General features: G+C 40.2%; 1 protein-coding gene and 1 pseudogene across 9 annotated transcripts in view; both read left to right on the top strand.

Moving 5' to 3' along the window:
* The window catches only part of LOC144581030 (uncharacterized), an 85,277-nt gene that overhangs the window by 50,922 nt on the left and 12,249 nt on the right, over window positions 1–22,106 (top strand). For 4 of the 9 annotated variants that reach the window (XR_013531548.1, XR_013531550.1, XR_013531551.1 and 1 more), the window contains one exon: window positions 6,637–6,832. The exons of 4 other annotated variants lie outside the window; for them this stretch is intronic. The gene's annotated coding sequence lies outside the window, so the exon portion shown is untranslated. Of the gene's footprint in view, window positions 1–3,752; window positions 5,737–6,636; window positions 6,833–22,106 lie in introns of those variants that run through there. One more of the 9 variants, XR_013531549.1, reaches the window with a different exon arrangement.
* Window positions 18,873–20,477, top strand: LOC108589812 (large ribosomal subunit protein eL24 pseudogene; annotated as a pseudogene).

Raw genomic sequence — 22,106 nt, forward strand, 5'->3', positions numbered from 1 at the left:
CATGAGTGTGTATGTGTGTGTGTCTGTTGAGTGTGTGAGTGTATGAGAGTGTGCATATGTACGGCCGTGACTGTGTAACTGAATGAGGGTGTGAGTGTGAATGTGTGTGAGTGTATGAGTGTGCATGTGATGGTGAAGTGTAGGGTTGTGATGCATGAGTGTGTGGGTGTGTTTTTCAGTGTGTGACTGTGTATGTGTGTTGGGTGTGGACCTGAGTGTGCAAGTTTTAAGGTCATGTGTATGCAGGTGTGTAAGGGCAAGTGTAAGGGGCACGAGAGAGCAAGTGTGTGAGTGTGTGCATGAATGAATGGGAGCGTGTGCATGGGAGTGAGTGCGTGTGCCTGTGTGAGTGCATCCAGAGTGTGGATGGGTGCAAGCCTCCCCAACTAACTCCTGTTCCCTGCTGAAATCATCTCTCCCACCTCCCTCCCTGCCACCCCCACAGTGTATCGCCTAAGAGTGCTGGCTTTCCTGCCCGGTGCTCTGTCCTCTCCCAACTTCAGGCATCCCTGCACACCCGTTCTGTACACGAAGGATGTACCTGTTCTGTGCATCCATGAGTTCTGCACTGCAAGGGGAGCTCCCCACACCTGGTCCACAGACCATCGCCCACCCCACAATGGCTGCCTGGCAGGATGAGAGGGCACAACAGTCGGGACAGCTGCTGCCAGCTCCTAACCCTACTAAACTTCCATAGAGACCCAGGGACATTCAGAAGTGCAGTGACACCACGTCTTAGATGGCTTGGGAAGGATGCCGATTCTCCCAGGAGGATTGAGGGCTAGAAGGCTGGGCAGGGGAATGTTTGCATAGCCGAGGTGAGAAAGTGGGGGAAAAAGTGACATAGCAGATAAAATCCAAGGTAAAATAAAATATAGCCATCTAAAGGAACAATGTTGGACAATATTGGGCGGATCTAAAGACTATTCTTGTGTGGGCAGTCATGTTACCTACTATGCCTCCCACTGGAAATTTATATTTTCTTAAAATGTTATTACTCTAACATACAGTTAACTATTTCAAAGCATAGAATTCAGTGGCATTTAGTACACAGCATGCATCCTAGTGTACAACCATCACCTCCATCCAGGCCCTGAACATTTTTATCACTCTCAAAAAAGAATATCACCCTCATATTCATCAAGCAAAAGTTCATTTTAATTATTAAGAAAAAGACAGGCCGGGCACGGTAGCTCAAGCCTGTAGTCCCAGCACTTTGGGAGGCCAAGGCGGGTGGATCACGAGGTCAAGAGATCGAGACCATCGTGGTCAACATGGTGAAACCCGTCTCTACTAAAAATACAAAAAATTAGCTGGGCACGGTGGCACCTGCCTGTAATCCCAGATACTCAGGAGGCTGAGGCAGGAGAATTGCCTGAACCCAGGAGGCAGAGGTTGCGGTGAGCCGAGATCACGCCATGGCACTCCAGCCTGGATAACAAGAGCGAAACTCCGTCTCAAAAAAAAAAAAAAGAAATAAGACAGGCATCAGAATTTTGAGCCCTAGTTCACACTTTGTTTTTTTATTTTTTGAGATGGAGTCTCGCTCTGTCACCCAGGCTGGGGTACAGTGACGTGATCTCAGCTGACTGCAACCTCTGCCTCCTGGGTTCAAGCTATTCTCCTGCCTCAGCCTCCCAAGTGGCTGGGATTACAGGCGCCCACCACCATCCTGGCTAATTTCTGTATTTTCAGTAGAGACAGAGTTTCACCATGTTGGCCAGGCTGGTCTTGAACTCCTGACCTGAAGCGATCTGCCCACCTCAGCCTCCCAAAGTGCTGAGATTACAGGCGTGAGCCACCACGCCTGGCCCACACTTATTTGGGAAAAGCAATTCTTGATTTCATTGATTTAAAAAGGATCCTCTCTCCTCTGCTACGGTGATTTTGTATGTGGCTTAAATAGCAAATTGAATCCACTAGATGGCACCAAATACTAACATTTGAAAAAAACCTTAACTCCAAACCCGATGATTTTTGACACATTCTGGTGTTCTCTCTTAGACCCTCATGTGAGGTTTAGCTGGGGGGTGAAAATGTTTCAATGGCAATGTTTCTGCAATGGAAGGAGCTATTTAAAAAGGATCCTCTCTCCTCTGCTACGGTGATTTTGTATGTGGCTTAAATAGCAAATTGAATCCACTAGATGGCACCAAATACTAACATTTGAAAAAAACCTTAACTCCAAACCCGATGATTTTTGACACATTCTGGTGTTCTCTCTTAGACCCTCATGTGAGGTTTAGCTGGGGGGTGAAAATGTTTCAATGGCAATGTTTCTGCAATGGAAGGAGCTATTTAAAAAGGATCCTCTCTCCTCTGCTACGGTGATTTTGTATGTGGCTTAAATAGCAATTTGAATCCACTAGATGGCACCAAATACTAACATTTGAAAAAAAACCTTAACTCCAAACCCGATGATTTTTGACACATTCTGGTGTTCTCTCTTAGACCCTCATGTGAGGTTTAGCTGGGGGGTGAAAATGTGTGAATGGCAATGTTTTGCAGTGGAAGGAGCTATTTAAAAGGGATCCTCTCCCCTCTGTTACGGTGATATTTGTGTGTGTGTGTGTGTGTGGGGGGGGGGGTTAAATAGCAAATTGACCCCACTAGATGGCACCAAACACTAGCATTAAAAAAAAAAACTTAGCTCCGAAATCAATGATTTTTGACACATTCTGGTGTTCTGTCTTAGACCCTCATATGAGGTTTAGCTGGGGGGTGAAAATATGTGAATAGCAATGTTTCTGCAATGGAAGGAGCTATCTGGTGCAGAGAACCCATTTATGTAATTATTGCATGGTAGGTCAGCCAGGTGTGCTTAGAATGAGAAAAATACATTTTCTCCGTCATTTCCAGGTGAGGTCAACCGAAGGTGAGTGAAGGTGGCTTAGTCGCCTGCTTGAGGCACTTCCAAGGCAAATGCTGAGGCTCCCAGAGGAGAAAAATTAAATACACAGGGATAATGAGACCGTGTAAATTAAAAAAAAGCCATAATCCCAGCGGAATAGCTTAATTTGTTGACAATGGAGGTATTTACCTGCCTGAGCTATTATGAATAAAAATGTGCCCATAGGCTATTTCTAAATTGTTTTTTCTTGGTTACAGGTTTAGGTTCATATGCGGCACTGTTTTCCAAAAGTTGTTGTCTCACTTTGCACCTGAGAATGTAGGAGGGTTGTAGCTGCTTTACATTCAGTGCTTGTTATTGTTAAGCCTGAAAACGTTTTTATGTTCGTGATGGTGTGGGGATAGCTCTCTGTGGCCTGCCTTTGCACTGATCTGATCACTAATAATGATGGGTATCTTTGCTTATATGCCTATTGGCTCCGTGTGTGAGTGTGTGTGCGTATAATTTTTCTGTTAAGTATTTGTTGAAATATTTTGTCAGTAGTCTATTGGGTTGGTTGTCTTTTGTAATTGAGTTGTTTATATATTCCGAATATATAATAAATATATTTTATGTAATATTTTCTCCCAGTGTGTGGCTTATCTCTTCTTTTATTAATGATGTTGTTTAAAGAGAATTTTAAATTTTTGATAAAGTCCACTTCATTAATTTTTAAAAATATTATGATTCATGCTTTTTGTGTCCTATCTAAAAACTCCTTCCTTTTTTTTTTGTTTGTTTGCAACCTCTGCCTTTTAGGTTCAAGCAGTTCTCCTGCCTCAGACTCCCAAGGAGCTGGGATTACAGGTGCACACCAACACGCCAGGCTAATTTTTTTTTTTTTTTTTTGTATTTTTTGTAGAGACTGGGTTTCATCATTGTTGGCCGTGCTGTTCTCGAACTCCTGACCTCAAATAATCCGCCCGCCTCGGCCTCCCAAATTGCTGGGATTACAGGCATGAGCCACTGTGCCCAACCCTAAAAAATCATTTCTATAAATTCAAGAAGACTTGTTGATGTGTTTTCACCTAGATGTTTAATAGTTCAGCTTTTTCACGTAGGTCTATGATACATTTTGGTGCAACTTTGTGTATGGTGTGAAAAAAGGGTAAATTTTAAAAAAATTCCGAAACAGCACTTATTATTTTTACACCATTTCTTGAAAGGCTTATTCTTTCCACATTGACTCAATTGAGCATGGCTGTGTGGTTCTGTTTCTGGACTCTATTTGAAATCATTGTTCTTCCTGTCTGTCCTACTGCCTGTGACACATGATATTGATACTGTTGCCTTCTAGTATGTCTTGAACTTAAGAAGCATATGTGCTCTAATTCTGTTCTTTATCCAAATTACTTTGCTATTCTAGGTCCTTGGCATTTGCAGGTAAATGTTGGATTTAGTCAATATAAAAAAATCCTAATGAATCATTGCTTGGCATTTCTTGAATCGCACACCTGGTAAGGGGAGATTATCACCTTAACAATGCCAACTCTTTCAAATAACAAAGGTGATATATCTTCCATGTATTGCTCTTCATAAATTTCTTTCACCAATATATATATTTTAAAAATTTCAGTGTCCAGGTGTTGCATAGATTATTTGCTCAGTCTATGTCTCTCAGTACTACTTACTGTTGTAAATGACAATTAAAATAATTTGTTTTCCAACTTTATGTTACTGGTATAATTTAATTTTTAAAACAAGTCATGTATTCTGTGACCTTCTAAATCCACTTATTAGTTCTGGTAGCTTTTCTGTAAATGCTAGAAAATTTTCTACATGTTAGATCATGTCATTATGAATAAAAACTATTTTACTTCATTCCAATATATACCTTTCCTTCCTTCCTTCCTTCCTTCCTTCCTTCCTTCCTTCCTTCCTTCCTTCCTTCCTTCCTTCCTCCCTCCCTCCCTCCCTCCTTTCCTCTCTCCCCCCCTCTTCCTCCCTCCCTTCTTCCCTTCTTCCTTTCCTCCTTCCTTCCTTCCTTTTGAATGGGATTCCCAGTAAGATCTTTAACCTTTTTGTTTTACCCAAAAAGCAAGGCAGCTGCACCCTGCATTCATGTTTCATCCTGGGTCTGTCTCAGTGATGAGGTGGTTCCTACAAATATGGCTGTCTCTGTGATTTCTCATTCCATACCATTTTCTTTTATTGTTGAATTCACACTGGTTGCAGAGAAGCTCTTACCATGAGTCCATAGCACACTTTCTCATTATTGACAACAAGAAATATTTGTCTTGGACTTCTGGTTTCTCCTTTCATGGAGAATTGATTTTTCCTGAATATTAGAATTTGCAGCCAGGGTTATTTTCTCTGTCTTCTTTCACAGCCCTGTGTGGCTTCCACTGTTTGTGATCCTGAATATTTTGTATCTTTTACTCTCATAAAAAGGAAGCACTTTTTCTGTTTTTCACCTGTATTGTGTTTTTTGAAATGATTTCCAAGCAGAGGAGAGTTAAAGATGGACTTTATTACACCATTTCTAACCAGAAATATTTCTCTTAAATAAGCATTGTAGCAACAAGGTCTTCAGTCTGCTAGGAATAGAGGGTGAAGATGTAAAAAGACTTACACTGTTTCCATTTAGCAATGGGGCTGCCTTGGTAGCATGAGGATTTCTTGATAAAGAAGAAACAAATCAGAAAGTTTATATCTGTAAATTTTACATGTTAACCAGCTCTTTGTAACTTTTAGTAATATATGTTAATGTTTAAGCATAAAATGTAGCTATTTCAACTATCAGAAATTTTAGAACTAGCTTTCTTCCTGAATTGTAGTAAAAACCAACTATTGATGGAGTGGGAACTTTTGTCTAAATCAAAAAAGAAAAAGAAAAAAAAGAAAAATCAGCTATTTAAAACTAAAATAGTATGATTTTTGCCTCTTTTCAGTCATTTTTGTCTCTCTTTTCATAACTTAAAAAATCGTACTGTCACATCTGTGCTATTATATAATGCTGGTTGGTTCTTCGGATAGTTTTGAGAACCAGATTGAGGACTTAATTTTATGGAAAGTCTATTCCAAACTATTCATAAATGCAAAAGCAATGGAGAATAGAAATCATCATAACAGAACATTAAAATGATATTAATTTTCTGTTAAGTACTGAGTTTATGTTCTGTCTATATTGCAATAGTATTTCTAAAATGAAAAATAAATAGTTTCAGGCCATTTTTGTTGGCATTAAGCATGCGAACCTACTCTGTCTTACACATTTTGAGGGAAAAAATTGCTTCTGCTGGCAGGCATTAGAAATGTGAATATTAAATTATTTATATTCAGTGGGGGTACAGTTGAATAATAGCACATTATATGGGATCATTTAAAAGTAAATGGAAAACATTATCTGAATCCAAATATACAAATATGTGCAAGTAGCCTGCTACTGTGGTTCGGTTGAACGAATGCCCGTAGGAATTTTAAGAAAACATGGGTTGCCAAATCAATTGTGTTTGGACATTGAAAACAACATAATAAGACCTAGAAGGGGGGGGGGGTAGAGTTTTTTTCACGTTTTCAGAACTGTGTTTTCTTTTAGTTTGCTTATGTATGAATTAAGACTGCATCTTGAGGAGAGGCTATTAAAAGTGTGTGTGGGGAGTGTGGTGGGTGGTGTGGGGTGGGACACTCCCCATGGACTCATTGAAAGTTTAAAAATAAGGCGCATGTCCTCCCGTTATTTTAGTCAATTTTTAAGGTTTTTACGTATTTTTAAATTTAATTATATTGATTCCTTTGTTTGCCAGGCACCGTGCGAGGCGCCAAGGATGCAAAATTGAGCAGTCTTCTGTCATGAGATTTCTAAACTAAAGAACACAGCAGGCAGACAGACAAACGAAAAGTCAGCAATGCTGGGCAGTGAAGTGGGTAATGCACAGATGTGATGTGTGATTGCTTGCAAACCATGGAAGCCCACTGAAATAAAAGGACCTGTGAAATGGAGTCTTTATTCTTTATTTTTTACATGTTATTTATTTCTTTAGTATTTTCAATACTCTCTCCTTCCTGTTTTTGCTTCTTGCACTCTCTCCTTTTCACTCCTTCCCCCCTCCCTCCCCGCCTTGCACCCTCCATGCCTCTCTCTCTCCCCCCTACCCCTTGTCTATCTTTGTACACACACATAAGGAAGTATGCATAAAACATATAATGGATTGAGTTTAAATAATACTTTAGAAAATTAATGTCCATTATTTAAGATATTAATTTTGAAAAACAAAACCAAAAATGCCAACCCAATAATGAGACTTTCAGTCCTTCTATCTTTCGTATTGCTTATTGTCTGTGTAAATATCCCTCAACAACACATTGTTTAGTTTTGCCTGTTTCTGAACTTCACATCATGATTTCATAGTGCATATAATTTTGTCTGATTTGGTTCTTTCACTCAGCATTATGACTTTGAAATGCATTCATGTCGACACATGTACACGGAGTTTATTCATGATCACTGCAGTTTTATTGTGTGCCTGTCCTGTTTTATTCATCGAGTCAAATGTTGAGTGCATAGGTTGTTTTCGGTATTCTCTGGTCATGGACAACGTGGGTCTGAATATTTGTTCACGGGCTTTGGCAGTTTTTTTTTTTTTAACTAGGGCCCTAAAGAATGAGCATGTTCAAGTTTACTAGAAAATTCTCACTGATTCCAAGTTGGTTTCAGGACTATTTTATCCTCGCCAAAGAAATGTGTATGAGAGCTTGACTGTTTCTATTCATATCAACACTTGGTGCAGCCAGACTATGAATTTTTCCCATCCATTGGCAGCTTCTTCTACCCTTTGCATTTCTGTCGTTAGTACTGGGGTTAAACATTGTTTGTAGATAGCCGGGCCACTGTCAGTTTATTCAGTCTCTCAGTAAGTGGGTGTTTTTCTCAAGTTTGTGGGTGTTGTGACAAAGCAATTCATAATTCGTACAGATAGTTTTTAAGATTTCTGCTTCCTTAAGTGGTCAAGAGATGTATCATTATGCTTCTTATTAATTTGTATATATTTAAGAGGTACAGGTGCAGTTTTGTTATGTAGATATATTACCCACTGCCTTCTGGGCTTTCAGTTTATCCATCACCAGAATAACGCACATGGTTACAGAACTTCTCACCCCTTACCCTCTGCGGCCCTCCTGCTCTTTGGAGTCTCGAATGTCTATTTTTCCCTCTCTACATCCATGTGTGCACATGGTTTAGCTCCCACTTAGAAATAAGAGCATCTGGTATTTAACTTTCTAAGTTATTTTACTTAAGATAATGGCCTTCATGTTGCTGCAGAAGACATGGTTTCATTTATTTTCATGGCTGAATAGTATTCCACTGTGTAGATAATACCACATTTATTTTTTTATTCTCATATGTTTATTTATTTTATTTTATTTTGATTTTTTGGAGATAAAGTCTCATTCTGTTGCTCAGGCTGGAGTGCAGTGGTACGATCTCAGCTTGCTCCAAACTCCACCTCTTGGGTTCAAGCAATCCTTCTACCTCAGCCTCCCGAGTTGCTGGGATTACCAGTGTGAGCCACCATGCCTGGCTAATTTTGTATTTTTAGTAGAGACGTGGTTTCACCATGTTAGCCAGGCTGGTTTTGAACTCCTGACCTCAGGTGATCCATCTACCTCAGCCTCCCAAAGTGCTGGGATTACAGGTGTGAGCCACTGCCCGGCCGGGCCTATGCTTTTCGCCAGCAAAAACAACCAATGATTTCAACCCTTAGACGTGGTGACCCGCTCAGTTACAAGGAAGACTTCCTGTTTCTGCCTGGTCAGTATTAAATCAAACAATAGCCCTCAGCAATGTAATGGATAAATCACTCCTCTGCCGTTAGCCAGGGAGATCCACATGTGTCATTTGAGAGATCAGCTGTTACTCTGTTCTTGGAACAACTCAAATTTTGTAAGACACAGAAGGCTCTCCTTACATCATCCCGAAGTCACTGGTCAGTTGGGTTAACTGGTTAAGTGTCTTCTCTTTTTCGTCTTCCCTGGCCCGGCCCTAGCCAAGTGTCTTCTCAAACAATTGATTAGTGAAGTGTAAATATAAGTCATTCAGCTGACTCTTTCAACTGCCTTTTGAGAACATGTTTTTAGAGCATGCAGATGAAGTCTGGAAATTCCGGAAGTTTTTGTTACCATGAGGAAGAGTAGAAAAAGACGGTGTCAGTGCTTCACTTTCTTCTCTCCGGGTCATTGGTTAAAAATCATCTTTCAATTCCCTAACAGCGGTGTAAAGCTTCCTTACTATATCTTGTATAACAGCCACTCAAGTCCAGGCATGGTGACTCATGCCTGTCATTTCAGCACTTTGGGAGGCCAGGAGCTCAAGACCAGCCTGGGCCACATAGAGAGATCCTATCTCTACAAAAAAATTTTGTTAAAGTTAGCCAGATGTAGTAGAGTGTGCCTGTAGTCCTAGCTACTCAGGAGGCTGAAATGGGAGGATCCCTTGAGCCCATAAGTTCAGGACTGCAGTGAGCTGTGACTGCATGGCTACCCTCCAGCCTGGGTGACGGTGCGAGACCCCGTCCCTAAAAAACAAAAACAAAGCAAGACCAACAAACAAACAAAACTCACTCAAAATGTTGCCAAAACCCAAGTCAGTTTGGAAAGGGTGAAGACGTGCATCTGTGGAGATGGTGTCAGTAACGCATTTAGTGAAGCGAGATTCCCGTGGAAAGCAGCGCAGGCCTGAAAGAACACGCTCTAGGCTCTGAAAATGTTTCCAAAGTCAAGTTCTAAGCGTGGTAAATCGAGAACAGCACCTATGAGTATGTGGATAGCTCTGGGGAGATTACTTTGAAAGAGTCAAGATTCTTTGTCTGTGTACTTTCACAGAGTTAAATAAAACACGTGCATTTTAGAATCGTCAGTGTTGCCCTTAAATGTCATGCTTGGTACTCCCCAGTACTAATAGTTTCTGTGGCTCTAAGTGCAGAAAACAGAGGTCGATAAATGGAAGTTTGCAGGCCGGGTGCAGTGGCTCATGCCCCTAATCTCAGTACTTTGGGAGGCTGAAGCAGGAGGATGACTTGAGCCCAGGAGTTCGAGACCAGCCCGGGCAACATAGGGAGAAGCCTGTCTCTCAAAAAAAAATCTAACAAATTAGCTACATGTGATGGTGCACACCTGTAGTCTCAGCTACAGCTATGTGGAGGCTGAGATGGGAGGATTGCTTAAGTCTGTGAGGTTGAGGCTGAAGTGAACCATGATTGTACCACTGCCCTCCAGACAGAGCGATAGAGCAAGACCTTGTCTCAAAGAAAAGGAAGTTTAAACAAATACATTTCTGCATTCTTTTTATTCACCTCATACTACCAAATGGTAAATGAAGATGTTTCATTTTCTTCACTCAATCGTTCGATCAAACTATGTTGGAGAATCAGATGCCTCTGTGTTTGTCACTGGTTTTGATTTGGGGATCAATAAAGCATTCTGACCCCTCTATGTGCATTGCCCGAAAGTACTTTATGTATTGAATTTGCTTGAATTATTGTGGATTAATGACTGACTTTTTTCTGTACAAATATGTTGAGCCATGTAGTAGAATTTTTTTTCTGGCCGCCTAAAAATTCAAAAGCTTTTAGAATATTTTTATTTTTTCTTTATTATGAAAATAACATGAATGCCCTCTGGAATTGGTGATCTCTTGAGGAAGACAAAGTTATCTACTTATAAATAAACAATAACACAGTTTCAAGGGTCATGTAAACTTTCTACAGAAAAAATAGCACAAGAAGTCAACACAAGACAAAATCAAGCTGTATCTATAAAGAACCAAAAGTCACTTAGTGAAAAAAGCCAATTATAACTCAGTGTAATCAATGATTAAATTTTCATTTTTCAGCCTGTACACCTGGCTTTCTTTCACATTCCAAAAGTTTGGGCAACTGTGTCTCTGCAGTACATAAATAACTGGGTGAGAAGGATAACTAGGCAATGTGATATTATCTCCAACAATCTTTTGGCTGTTTTGCCAAATTGAGCACTTTCATGAGCATATGCATAGATCAATAATTTTTCTCTTTGAATTTAAAAGACATTCACAGAAATTTAGACCGAGTGCATGAATACAAGGCTTTAATACAAGCCTTTACTATTTTCTCATTTTCCTACTTCTTGATAACAACTTGTTAAACACTTGCTCTGTGTTCATCTAAAAAAATGCCCTTATGAGGGAGAAGTTTTCTTGTTTTTTGTTTTAGACAATCACAGCTCACTGCAGCCTCCACTTCCTGGGCTCAAACGGTCCTCCTGCCTCAGCCTCCTGAGTAGCTGGGCCTGCAGACTGTGGTAACATGCCTGGCTAATTTGTTTTATTTAATTTTTTGTAGAGATTAGGTCTTGCTATGTTGTCCAGGTTGGTCTCAAACTCCTAGGTTCAAGTGCTCCTCCAACCTCAGCCTCCCAATGCTGGGATTACAGGCCTGAGCCACCAGGCCCTGCCTGAAAGAAGTTAGATCCAAAGTTCCTTCAGGGAGGAATCCTTCTTCATTTTAAAGTTTGGTTTTCCCTTATTCCAGAACCATGTATTAAAAAATTAACATATCATTTTGACTTCTCATTACCTGATTCTTCTGTTTGTCCCTCAGAATATTTTACCAGGCATATAACAATATATGGCAATAATTAGACTCCAACTATTTGCTATGAGAAACAAATGTATTTATTCATTGGTGTTTCATCTTGGCATGAAAAGAATCCAAAAATCATAACTGAAGCAGTTAATACATGAGTTATAGTAAAGGGAGAAAGTCCAATGTTGTAAATTATTTCTCACGCAAATTAAAAATCCACACATCCTTCATCTTTTTAAAGTTAATCTTTTTCTTCCATTATTAAATATCAAAGCACCTGGGCATTTCTTTTCTTTTTTTTTTTTTTTTTTGAGACAAGGTCTCTGTTGGTCACCCAGGCTTGAATGCAGTGGTGTGAACATGGCTCACTGCAGCCTCAACCTCCCAGGCTGAAGCGATCCTCCTGCCTCAGCCTCCGAAGTAGCTGTGACCATAGGCATGCACCACCATACCCGGCTAATTTAAATTATTTTTCTAGAGATAGAGCCTCGTTATGTTGCCCAGGCTGGTGTTGAACTTCTGGACTAAAGTGATCCTCCTGCTTCAGCCTCCCAAAGGGCTACCAGGCATGAGCCACCATGCCCAGCCTGCCTGTGCATTTCTGAAAAATATCCCAGTTTTTCAGGAGAACAAAGAGAGTTTTCTCATTCTGCCAACAATAGCGCTTCCCCAAAGAGAAGTGTGTGCACTAGCAAGGTAGAACTGGCTCCAAATGATGGATGACTGAAGACTTGCATCGGCAATAACATCTATCAGCAGAGAATGTTTCATGGAAAGACATGGCCATGTGGCCCCTTTTCTGGTTCATAAAGAGTTCAGCATGAGAAACTATCAGTCAGAGAGAGAGAAAAAAATATAGACACTTTCTTTTCCTGAGATGAAAATTTCATTGTTTAAAGGATAAATATACTTACAGAACAGCCAAAATGATGGTGCTTTGAAGGACATCGAAACTAAAGCCGATTCTCTTTTCTGAAGGAAAAATGAGGTTGTAATATTTTAATGTGGCTGCTGTACTTGTGTGTGCAAGTGCTTATAGAAAGAGTGGAGGCAGGACAAGTTTTTAGGAAGTTGAAATTATGAATTTGAGTGAGTCTAGACCCTGTCAGCCCAAGTTCAGATTTGAAATGTAGTGTTCACATGCCACTTCATTAAGCTCTTGAAATACATTGAAATTAATGATGTAAGATACATTTTGTTTAAAAATACTGTAAGCAGGGAAAAAATCAGAGGTGGTTACATACATAATAAACTTTCTACATTGTAAATTTCTGGAAATTTGAAATCTATACAAAGTTAAACAGCCGGATGTGGTGGCTCATGCCTGTAATCTCAGCTCTTTGGGAGGCCGAGGCTGAAGGATCATTTGGGTTGGAAGTTCGAGACCAGCCTGGCCAACATGGTGAAACCCCATTTCTACTAAAAATACGAAAATTAGCCGGGCATGGTGGCAGACACCTGTAATCCTAGCTACTTGAGAGGCTGAGGCAGAAGAATCATTTGAGCTCAGGAGGCAGAGGCTGCAGTGAGCTGAGATCACACCACTGCACTCCAGCCTGGGCAACAGAACAAGACTCTGTCTAAAAGAAAAGAAAATCCAAACAAGAAAAACAAAATTAAACACCAAATCCCTGAGAATATGTTTTTGTTTTTGTTTTCTCATGCAACAATGTATCATTTTGTGTCACTTCAGGATCTTTTACATTTCTCTTCCATCTGTTTTTCAACTTACAATAATGTTCAGATCATCTTTTGTAATTCAGAATAATAGAATTTATTTCTGGACCTTTTTTTGATATTGATTTGCAATGCCACAAAATTTCTCAGCATGGACTCTCGAAACTGGCTATGAACGTACTATGTTTCAAAATACATTTGCACAATAAAGTTTCCATTTTTATGATCCAAAGCAATTGATTTGAAGGAAAGGGGGCAAATTTGTAATTAAGATGTGATGGGTGAGGACTTTGTCAACTTTCTGGGAGAATACTTCATTATGGAGAAATGCATTGACATTTCTAATACAGAGAAGTGTGATTTTCTACATGTGTATCTTTTGTTATTTAAATGGAAAAGATATGGGGATTATTTCACATTTATGAATTTTAAAAATTAAAGCCACAATGAGGAAAGCAAGTGAGCATGAGGACGATTTCATAATTAGGACTTGTAGCTTTCCAGGAGCTACACCAAAACAAATTTGAGTCTTTGAGGTTTCTAAAGCAGTCCCTGTTGCAGTAAGCACTGACGTAGCTTACAGAGCCATCTTTCTAGATTTCAGTATGGCCAGTCACTGACCAAAATGGAAATGGTGTGTAATCCCAGCACTTTGGGAGGCTGAGGCAGGTGGATCATGAGGTCAAGAGATCAAGACCATCCTGGCCAACACGGTGAAACCCCGTCTCTACTAAAAATACAAAAATTAGCTGGACATGGTGGCGCATGCCTGTAGTCCCAGCAGCTACTTGGGAGGCTGAGGCAGGAGAATTGCTTGAACCTGGGAGGCGGAAGTTGCAGTGAGCCGAGATCGTGCCACTGCACTCCAGCCTGGCGACAGAATGAGACTCCATCTCAAAAAAAAAAAAAAAAAAAAAGAAAAGAAAAGGAAATGGTGTGATTGATGCAGGTGCAATGCTACTTTCAAGTCTAAAAATGAAATCTGCAACTAAGCATGTGTGGGGTCAAACATGGGGTTCAGTATTTTCATAGTCACCTGTGTGTTGTCGTGAGTGGTGGCAGACATGCAATAGAAATGAAAATATGAAAGAGGAAAGAGAAGATGTGGCTAAGAGGTTGGAGAATATTAGAAAAAATCAAAGGACGGAGAGAAAGACAGTAGAGGGCTAAGTTGAAAGGAGAAATTTTAAATCAGACTGCCACAAAACGCAACTTTTTCTTATGCTGTCAACATGGAGAACTGTGATTTCCTAAGGAAGGAAATACTTTTATTTTCTGTGCATTATGGTCCATGCTGTGTTGACTATTTGTGCAAACATGTTGTTCTGCCTTGAGATAAAACAGAACACAGACCAATAGCTTACAGGAAACAAATTCTTCCAGCAAAGTTTTAACTGCTCTTAGCTTCCGCTTCTGCAGAGAGGCAGTGCTGAGTGCTGGAAAGAATCTTGGTGTAGGTTTTGGAAATTCTGGGCTCACCGTCCAACTCTATGATTTTGGGCTGTGTAAACTAAGAATTATCTTCTGGGAGCCATTCCTTCAATTGTACAATGTAAGTGAGACACACACACACACACACACACACACACACACACACATAGAGAGAGAGAGAGAATTATTATTGGAGAAGTTTCTTAGCAAATATTTGAAAAGTGAGTTTTGCTCAGTTATCCTCCACTGAATGGCTAAGTTGTAAGTCTAGAAGAGTCTCTCTCTCTCTCTTTTTCTTTTTAAAATATTTGAGACAGGGTGTTGCTCTGTTGCTCAGGCTGGAATGCAGTGGTGTGATCACAGCTCAATGTAGCCTCAACCTTCTGGACTCAAACAATCCTCCCACCTCAGCCTCTTTAGTAGCTGGGACTACAGGTACACATCACCACATCCAGCTCACTTTTAATTTTTTTTTTTTTTAGAGATGGGGGTCTCACTTTGTTGCTTAGGAGGGCCTCAAACTCCTGTGCTCAATCTTCCCACCTTGGCCTCTCAAAGTCTGGGATTATACATTTCTTAATGCTTAGTTTTGCTCCCTTGTAGAACTGGGAGAGGAGCCTTAACTGCTAGGTTCTCATTGTGTTAGAACTATCAACCTTCACCTGGGCATCTCTCCTTAAAATCCACTTACTATAGCTTTAGCAATGGTGTGTCTTTAATGTGTATGGCTGGGCACGGTGGCTCATGCCTGTAATTCCAGCACTTTGAGAGGTCAAGGCAAGTGGATCCCCTGAGCTCAGGAGTTCAAGACCAGTCTGAGCAACATGGTGAAACTCTGTCTCTACCCAAAATACAAAAATTAGCTGGGTGTGGTGGTGCATACCTGTAGTCCCAGCTATTCCGGAGGCTGAAGTGGGATGAATGCTTGAGCCTGGGAGGTCAAGGCTGCGATGAGCTGAGATTGCACCACTGCACTCTAACGTGGGTGACAGAATGACCCCATATCTCAAAACAAAACAAAACAAACAAAACAAGTATGTCAGACCCCCGGGGGAGGGTCTCATTTTCTGGTGCAGGTTAGCCCAATAGTACTCAACACCTGTTCCATGAAGACGCATCTTCAGCAGGATCAGAACTTCTGGGCTGGGGTCCAGGAATCCATGTGTTGCCAGGCCCTCCAGGTGATCCTTATGTGAACTAAAGTTCGTGCAGCCAGGCTCTGCTAGAAAGTGCATTGGATAGGGAGTCAAAGTAGGGCTTTCCTTCTCACCCCGACCAACAATGATCTTTGTGAAGGTCATTTCATCTCTTTACATCTTAGATTCCCCCAATATACCCCCTGCTCTTTGATGGTGTGTTGAAGAGTGCAGAGATTGCATCATGGACAGCAGGACAACAGAAAATGCAGTGTGTTTGGTTTTGCAGTGTGATGACTTGGGGAAGCTCGAACCATTATTTGGTTTTATCTGTGTGCGTTTGGGCAAAACAGCTGGACTATAAACATTTTCTTTGAAGACTAGTTTAAGGAGATGGCAGTAGACCGAACTTCCTTCTCTGTTGACTTCGGTATCTGCTGTGATATGCTTTTTGGTTTTGGTGGGTGGCAGTGAGCATTAACTTGGATATAATGTGAAGAAAACTTCCAAATAACGAGTGTTCTCTCCAAATGGAATAGTCTATCTGCTGTCATGGGAGGTTTCAGGCCACAAGGCTCATCCTCCAGGGTGAAGAGGGAGATTCTGGAACCAGGTGAGAAACTAGAATTCATGGCTGTTGATATGTCTTCTGACTGTGAAATTTTGGTTCAAAACTTAGTGATGTCATGACTGCTAATAAATGCTTTGTGAATGAAAACAATGTTACTGGAAAAAAATTGGTTAGAAATGGTGAGATACCCAGTGTGGTGGCTCACACCTGTTATCCCAACACGTTGGGAGGCTGTTGGGAGGGTCACTTGAACCCAGGAGCTTGAGACTAGCCTGGGCAAGATAGTGAGCCCCTGTCTCTACAAAAATTATAAAAAACTAGCTGGGTGTGGTGTGACACATGCCTGAAGTCCCAGTTCCTTGGGAGGCTGAGGTGGGAGGATTGCTTAAGCCCAGGAGGTTGAGGCTGCAGTGAGCCATGAGCCATGATCCTGCCTCTGCACTCTAGCCTGGGTGGCAGAGTGAGACTCTGTCTCAAGAAAAAAAAAGATGGTGAAAAAAACAAGCAGATGAATATTTCAAACAATGCTAATAAAACTGTTTAAAGGTTTATAAGAAAAAAGTAAGCAACTTGGAACATTCTGCAAGAATTTAGCAAATATATTCTCACACCATTCATTAAAATAGATTTGAGGCATCTCATGTCAACTCATTTTTCCCTTGACCTTCCCTCAGGATGTGGAATAAACTTGATTGAACTCAGCTTCTGATGGGAATGTGAGTTCTTCCCAAAGTACAGTGTAATACATTCCACTATAATTCCAAATTATTATTACAACAGTCACGCCTTGACAAAATAAAAGAATTGGAGTGAATAAACATCCCAACTCTTGTTGTTAAGATTTTATTAGGTATTAATTTTTAAATTAAGTGTTAAATATTTAGTATGAAGTAATGTTACATATTAAATATTAAACATTCAGTATTTAAAATATCATTGCAATATTAACTTAAATAGCAAAATTAAGTTACATATTACTTAGTCATGAATTAAAAATTTTTCTTTATGGATTTAGGGTATGCGAATGGAGATTCTTTTTTTTTTTTGAGACGGCGTCTTACTCTGTCACCCAGGCTGGAGTGCAGTGGTGCGATCTCGGCTCACTGCAACCTCTGCCTCCTGTGTTCAAGTGATTCTCCTGCCTCAGCATCCTGAGTAACTGGGATTACAGGCGTGTGCTACCACACTTGGCTACTTTTTAAATTTTTAGTACGGATGAGCTTTCACCATGCTGGCCAGGCTGGTTTTGAACTCCTCACCTCAAGTGATTCACCAACCTTGGTCACCCAAAGTGTTGGTATTACAGGCGTGAACCACCACACCTGGTCAGATTTTTTTACATGGATATATCGTGTCATGGTGAAGTCTGGACTTTTGGTGTAGGCATCACCAGAATAGTGAACATTGTATGCATTAAGTAATTTCTGGAACTAGGTAAGGAGCTAGAATTAATGTACCCAATACTGTACAGTATACACCCTCCTCCCCACCTTTTCTAGTTTCCAATGTCCATTATGCCACTCTCTAGGCCCATGTGTATACTTTAGCTTCCACTTCTACATGAGAACATGCAGAAATTGACTTTCAGATTTTGAATAATTTCATTTAATAGACTCCAATTCCATCTATGTTGCTGCAAAATACATCATTTCATTCTTTTTTATGACTGAGTAATATTTCACTCTGTGTGTGTGTGTGTGTGTGTGTGTGTGTGTGTGTATACATAATTTTCTTTATCCAGTCTGATGGACACTTAGGTCGATTCCATATCTTTCCTACTGTGAATAATGATTCTATAAATATGGGAGTGCAGGTGTCTTTTTGATGTAATGATTTCTTTTCCTTTGAGTGGATACCCAGTAGTGGGATTGCTGGATGGAATGGTAGTTCTATTTTAGAAATCTCTATATTGTTTTCTGTCGAGGTTGAACTAATTTACATTTTCACCAGCAGTGTATAAACCTTCCTTTCTCTCCGCATTTGCACCAACATCTGCTATTTTTTGACTTTTTAATCATAGCCACTCTGGTTGGTGTAAGATGGTGTCTCATTGTAGTTTTAATTTGCATCTATAATGGTTAGTGTTAATCATGGATTTAAGCATACTCTGTTTTAGTTTTATATGTTTACATTTACAGGTTAATACTCTGTTTTAGTTAGTTTTATATGTTTTATTTGACATGTTTACATGTCAAATAAAAGCTGACATTCTGAACAGATCTTAAAGCAATGTGTTACCATAAAGAATCATTTTAGTTCTGTTGAAGTCATGTATATATCTGCCTTCTAAACATACATAAATAAACCTCAAATGTCCTATGGGAGATCGATTTGAAAGATGTTGATAACAGAGATGGTTTATATTTTTATTTCCTAAGTCACTATAATTTTATAATGCTGATAAAATCTGCCCAACAGAGAAAAATAAAGTTCTGTGAATGCGCCTCTGCATGTCCAACACAGAAATCAGTTACCCTGTCCAGGACAAAATAGGAATCACAGAAACAGAGAAATTCACATGTTTGGAAATCAAATTAGCATTATGTATTCCTTGGTAAAATTATGTCTACAAATATACACCAACAAGGAATCACTAATTATTTCTCTGTGACACACGGCCCTGAAACTTAGTGGCTAAAAAAAAACAACTACTCATTTAGCGCAAGAGTGTCTGGTTTTGTCATTTGGACTGGGCTCAGCTGGGTGGCTCTTGTCTTGCCTGGGCTCCCTCATGTATCTGTGGTCAGTTCACAGGTTGGCTGGGGGCTGGTGGGTCTAGGACAGATTCAGGCATGGTGGCAACTCATTTTAGTTTCTAGAGGTTTGAATGAACTCCAGTAGTTTGGCTCAGATTTGGACATGTGGGACCTGGGCAGAGGTCCAAGAACTGAAACATGCAAGACCTTGTGAAGCGCAGGTTTAAAAGTGGCATGCTATCCCTTCCACTGTATGCTGCTGACTAAAGAAAGCCAGTGCAGATTCCAGGGAAGGCTAATGCACTTCGTTTGTTAATGGGAGGAGTGACAAAGTTGTCTTGCAAAGGGTGTGGACAGGGAGGACCTATGGCAAGTGGCCAGTTTGCAATGAACCACAAATAGTGAAAGATACTATTGTTGAGTTCTCTGAAAGTACATTTCATCTCAAAATAATAAACGATCTAAGAATAGTGTTGATATCCCTCTTGAAAAGACCATATAGTCAGATTTTTAGGCTTTCATATTGATTACGATGATAGCAAAAAATTAAACTGTATTGGATTAACTTGGAAATTAAGAAACAAAGCACAGTACAGCTTTTTTAATGGTGCACTTCCATTATTCATTATATAAAGTATTTAAATCCAGGAACAAATAATAGCAATTGTCAAATAGAAGCACTTTAATTGAGAGCCATACAGATGTGTTACTGAAGTTTCGCTTAACTCTAGCCCCTTTAATGCACACTCACATTTTTAAGGGAAAAGGGTGAACTGAATTGGAACACATAACTTTCATATAAGGAGAGGGGGAATATAGAAATCGATTTTAACTCAATAAATTCAAGAGTAGGCAGGAAAGAAGAAAATAAAGAGCGTTTGGTAAGTGGAAAACACAAAATAAGCAGGAGAAAATAAGAGAGAATATATCAGAATATATCAGATATAAGAATAAATGGAGTTCTCTTTGCCATCTTTTCTCCTTTCTTGGAGTTGCTGCCATGAATGTTGAGCTTTGCAGTTTCAGAGGGTACAAGATCTACCCAGGAAAGGGTTTCTAGTTTTTTAATGCAAAATGTGAGTTGGTCTTCCTTTCCAAGAGAAATCCTTGGCGGGTAAACTGGACGGTCCTCTACAGAAGGAAGCACAAAAAAGGACAGTTGGAAGAAATTCAACAGAAAAGAACCTGCCAAGCAAAATGCAGAGGGCCCTTACTGGTGCAATCTCTTGCTGACATAATGGCCAAGACGAATCAGAAAATTGGCATTAGAAAGACTCAATGAGAACAAGCTATTAGGGCTCATAAGGAAGCAAAAAAGGCTAAGCAAGCACCTAGAAAGAGACTGCAATGGCTGCTGCGAAGATACCGATTAGATTGCTGCAAAAGTAATTGTGTTTTTTGCCAAAGACAGCACCTAGGCAGAAGCTTGTGAGGCCTGTGAAAGTTTCAGCTCCCCAAGTTGACAGAAAATGCTAAGCTGGCAGATCAGATTTTAAAGTAAAGGTTGGACTATAACTCGAGGCTGCACTGGAGATTGTGTTCTCATAACAGGCGTGTTGGGCCTTACATGGTCATAGGTGAACTAATAAAATTAAGTAAGATGTAGGTATTTTATTAAAAAGTCTATTTGCTTAGCTGGGGTGTATAGGGCACATTACATAAACTTCTTTGTCTTAATTTTTTGGTTACATGGCTGTAAGTGCAAGGATGTTGCATGGATTTGCCTGGCGTGGTGGCTCATGCCTGTAGTCCCAACGCTTGGGAAGCCTAGGAAGGTGCCTGACCTCAGAAGTTCAAGATCAGCCTGGGCAACATGGTGAAACCTGGTCTCTGAAAAAAATACAAAGCCCGTCTCTACAAAAAATATGAAAATGAGCTGCAGGTGCATGGTGGCATGCACCTGTAGTTTCAGCTATTTAAGACGTGGAGGTGGGAGGATCACATGAGCCCAGGAGGTCGAGGCCACAGAGTCAGAATTGTACCACTGCATTCCAGCCTGGGTGATAGTGAGACCCAGTCTCAAAAAAGAATAAAAAAGATGTGCTTTTTAGATGATTTTCTCATTAAATTACCTTTTCCCATGATAGACACATTTAGTTTATATTGGGTTTGCCTTGTAGTCATTGGTATCTTGCTAATAGCCGAGTTGAAGGTGCTGAAAACTATCAGCTGTATTAATCTGCCCTTGCTTACCAAAAATATGCCTAAATGAAAAGCATGGCTGCCTGAGTAAAGAGTAGCCTTAGCTAGACTCCTAGAGTAGTTTGTTGAGCTGGGGGTTTGCCAGAGCCATGCTAAATTGCAAAAATGACTGAATAAACTGCTGATATTCAAGAGACATTTATATTTAAGATGTAATAAAACAGTAGTAATCATAACTTACGTGTAAAGAATAGGCTTGTTCTTCTACAGAAAGTAGATCATTTTTAACCTGCCACCTGTGCCAAGTTACAAGGGTACAACAGTAAACAAATCACAGTATTCTTTCAGAAAACATCAGAATGCTCGGTGAGAATGTAGTCGGTGTCCTCCATCCCCATTCTATTCAAGCTGATAAAATTAATTTTCCTTGCTAGTGCATGTTTCATTCAGACACCTAAGTGTTGCAGATAAAATGAGTAAGTCCCTTTAGGAACCTGAAAATGGAAACCATATGTAAAATCAATATAAGAAATATGTAAGGGCCAGGTGCAGTGGCTCACGGCTGTAATACCAGCAGTTTGGGAGGCTGAGACAGGAGGATCTCTTGAGGTCAGAAGTTCAAGACCAGCCTGGCCAACATGGTGAAACCCTGTCTCTACTAAAAATACAAAAATCAGCTGAGTGTGGTGGCATGTGGCTGTAATCCCAGCCACTTGGGAGGCTGAGGCAGGAGAATCACTTGAATGCAGGAGGCCGAGGTTGCAGTGAGCCGAGATCGTGCCACTGCACTCCAGCCTGGGCAACAGAGGGAGACTCTGTGTCAAAAAAAGAAAAAAGGAAGTAAGATAATACAGGCTTTTGCTCATAAAAGCAAAATGTTAAGATTTTGCTTTGAGGAAAAGCTCCCCCTTTTTTGGTATAGACAATATGTTATATTTAGGAAATTACTGGGAAAATAAAGTCATACCCAACTTGAATGTAGAGCTATGCTTGATAATATTT

This window comes from Callithrix jacchus, chromosome X (assembly GCF_049354715.1).
Source record: "Callithrix jacchus isolate 240 chromosome X, calJac240_pri, whole genome shotgun sequence".
In the NCBI taxonomy this organism is placed as follows: Eukaryota; Metazoa; Chordata; class Mammalia; order Primates; family Cebidae; genus Callithrix; species Callithrix jacchus.